Here is a 4,123-nt window from a genome sequence, read left to right on the forward strand (position 1 = left end):
GTGTTTCATGTCAAAAGAAGAAGAATCATGGCTGTGGCATAGGAGGTTGGCCCACGTAAACATGAAGAATATTCGAAAGCTAGCCAACAAAGGATTAGTGCGAGACTTACCAAGCATCAAGTACCAAAAGACAAAATTATGTGATGCATGTCAAAAGGGTAAGCAAACAAAAGCGTCTCATAAAGGTAAAAGCGCTGTAAGTACATCTACTGCTTTAGATTTATTGCATATGGATTTGTTTGATTGTAGTAATGTTATTTCATTGAATGGAAGTAGATACTGCTTAGTGATCATTGATGATTTTACTAGATATACATGGACTTTCTTTTTGAAAAATAAGGATCAAACCATAGATGTTTTTGTTTCTTTTTGTAGAAGAACTGAAAATGAAAAATCAACAACAATTAAAACAATTAGAAGTAATCATGGTGGAGAATTTCAAAACCATAGATTTTTGGAATTTTGTCAAGAAAAAGGATATAGGCATGAGTTCTCTACTCCAAGGACCCCACAACAAAATGAGATTGTGGAGAGAAAGAACCGAGTCTTGCAAGAGGTTGCACGAAGTATGCTCAATGAGTACTCATTACCGAGCTACTTATGGGCTGAAGCTGTAAATACCGCTTGTTATGTGCAAAACCGAGTCTTGATACATAAGTTTTTAGGAAAGACTCCCCATGAACTTTGGTTTGGAAAACCCCCTACAATTAAACATCTTAGGGTGTTTGGTTGTAAGGTATTTATCTTGAACACCAAGGATCATCTTGGAAAGTTCACGGCTAAGGCTGATGAAGGAATACTGGTCGAGTACACTCTCATCAGCAAAGCCTATCGAGTCTACAACAATAGGACTAAATTGATTGAAGAGTCCTCGGATGTAGCATTTGAAGAAATTCCTAAATTAAATGATCAATCAAGGGATGTAGGAGAAATTCAATTTGAACTTAGAAATCTAAGTTTAAATGATCAAAACATAGAAAGAGTCGAAATTGACTCCGATGATGATGAGCAAAGGCAAGAGAGGGCTCAGTCTGATCCTTTGCCTGATACTGAGCCCTTGCCTGTGTCTAGTGAGACCACTCATGAGGCACCGCCAACATCAAGGCAATCTAGGATAGCCTCTAGTCATCCCCAAGACCAGATTGTGGGAGACATTCAACAAGGGGTTAGGACTAGATCATTCTTTAGAAATGAGTGTAATAAGGTCGCCTTGATCTCAGAAATCGAACCAAAATTAGTTGATGAGGCATTGCATGATCCTGATTGGGTCATAGCTATGCAAGATGAGTTAGGTCAATTTGAAAGGAGCCAGGTGTGGGACTTAGTTCCTAGACCTAAGAAGACCACCATTATTGGAACCAAATGGGTCTTCAAAAATAAGTTAAACCAAAAGGGAGAAGTCGTAAGAAACAAGGCAAGACTTGTAGCCAAGGGCTATAGTCAAGTCGAAGGCCTCGATTATGATGAGACCTATGCTCCCGTGGCTCGATTAGAGTCCATTCGTTTAATGCTAGCTTTTGCTGCACATAGAGGCTTCAAACTCTATCAAATGGACGTTAAATCGGCCTTCTTAAATGGTTTCATTAAAGAAGAGGTCTATGTTGAACAACCACCGGGGTTTGTGAATACCGAAGCTCCAAACCACGTATACAAGCTCAAGAAAGCTCTTTATGGGCTTAAATAAGCACCTCGAGCTTGGTACGAAAGGTTGTCAACTTACTTACTAGAAAAGGGTTTTGTAAGAGGTCAAATAGATCCAACACTATTTCTGCGTAGAGATGGTGAAAACATATTTGTAGCCCAGGTGTATGTCGATGACATAATTTGTGGCTCAAATAATAAGGACTATTTGAATGAATTTATCACTCACATGGAAAGTGAGTTTGAGATGAGTCTGGTGGGAGAATTGACATTCTTCCTTGGACTTGAAATCAAACAAACTCGAGATGGCATCTATATCTATCAGACAAAATACACTCAAGAGATGCTCAAGAAATTCAAAATGAGTGACTCTAAGGAAGTATCCACTCCAATGGCGACAAACACTCGCCTTAACAATGATGAGAATGGAAAACCAGTTGATATAACGCAATATAGAAGCATGATCGGTAGTCTTCTATATCTCACAGCTAGTCGACCGGACATACTTTTTGCTGTGGGCATGTGCGCTAGATATCAAGTCTGTGCCAAGGAATCTCATTTAATTGCAGTTAAGAGAATCCTGAGATACCTTAAGGGCACAATTAGAGTAGGTCTATGGTATCCTCGTACGGAGTCGTTTGCCTTGATAGATTATACCGACTCCGATTATGCTAGGTGCAAATTGGATCGGAAAAGCACTAGTGGGGGTTGCCAATTTTTAGGTTCATCATTGGTCAGTTGGTCAAGTCGGAAGCAACATTGCGTTGCTCTCTCCACGACCGAGGCTGAATACATTGGCATGGGAGAGAGTGTCTCACAATTGTTGTGGATGATCCATACCCTAGAAGATTATGGGCTTTCGTATAAAGGAGTGCAAGTGCTGTGTGACAACATCAGCACAATAAACCTAATGAAAAATCCAGTCCATCATTCAAGGACCAAACACATTGAAGTGCGTCATCACTTCATTAGAGATCACGTAGCTAGGGGAGACATTGCGCTCATATATGTTGAGTCAAAATCAAACCTAGCTGATATTTTTACCAAACCTCTTCCGAAAAATGAATTTAGTCATTTAAGGAGAGAATTGGGAATGTGTTTGGCTCAATAGGCTATTAGGACTTCATCATGATCGATAAAGACATTAAAACGACAAGAGTGTTGGGGTTGCAAGGTTGCAAACATAGTCCCATATTGAAAACACATGGAAAAGATCATGGGTTTATAAGAAAAAGATATCTCCATTGGCATGAGGCCTTTTGGGTAGAGCCCAAGAGCAAAACCATGAGGGCTTAGGCCCAAAGTGGACAATATCATGTCATTGTGGAGATATCTAAATTCTTTTCGATCCTACAATTGGTATCAGAGCCCGGACTGCCAGAAGGTTTAACCGCCAACTGTACACAAGAGCTATAGTCTGATTGAACCATGTGAGTACAATATTGACCTCGAACAAAGAAAGTGGGGGCTCCTATGTTCGGATCAAGAGGACCAGACACCAGGTAGGAAGTCCTAGTAGGTCGGGTGGACCGAGGGGCAGGAAGTCCTAGTTGCGGCTAGGCAAGGAAGTCCTAGTAGGTCGGGTAGACCGAGGGGCAGGAAGTCCTAGTAGGTCGAGTAGACCGAGGGGCAGGAAGACCTGGTGGGTCAAGGATCAGACGTGGGAAGCCCATGGTCCTTTGTTTGAGGGGGGGATTGTTGGGGTTGCAAGGTTGCAAACATAGTCCCATATTGAAAACACATGGAAAAGATCATAAGTTTATAAGAAAAAGATATCTCCATTGGCATGAGGTCTTTTGGGTAGAGTCCAAGAGCAAAACCATGAGGGCTTAGGCCCAAAGTGGACAATATCATGTCATTGTAGAGATATCTAAATTCTTTTCGATCCTACAAAGAGGAATTGGGAAATTAACTTGGGCAACTTGGGGACATCTCACACAAACTATAAGGTTTAACAAATTATTTTTGTTTGCTAGAAATGAGGTGAGATGCTAGGATCAGCCAAATTATTCAAAATGTATCATGCATCCCTTGAATAATTAGGTTGAAGAGACATAAATTGAGTATGGGGAAGACCATTACATAATTCATGTGTATTTGATTCCTAGATCTTACTCATATATTCCAACTAAGGAAACTTGGTTGGACCTTTACCTAGAAATTATGTAACTTTGGTTGATGGACTGTTTGATACCTTTGATCGATACTCTTTCTGATTTTGATTAAAACTAGGACAAGTCCTTGAAATAATGATAGCAATTTGGTTATATTTTGACAAACTTGAAACTGAACATAACAAGGTCGAAAATTTCAGTTTTCAAGCCTTGAGTTGTCTGTTTTTCTAAATGTCCGAAACTTTCGGGCTATAGACAATTTCAGACCATAATCTTTAGGAAATAGTTATGCTTGTAGATTCTTCAGGTTCTAAGTACTGAATTTGGAAGTTTTTCTGGAGAAACTTCTACGAATTATCGAACACCTC

Source organism: Zingiber officinale, chromosome 9A (genome assembly GCF_018446385.1).
Source record: "Zingiber officinale cultivar Zhangliang chromosome 9A, Zo_v1.1, whole genome shotgun sequence".
NCBI classification, from domain to species: Eukaryota; Viridiplantae; Streptophyta; class Magnoliopsida; order Zingiberales; family Zingiberaceae; genus Zingiber; species Zingiber officinale.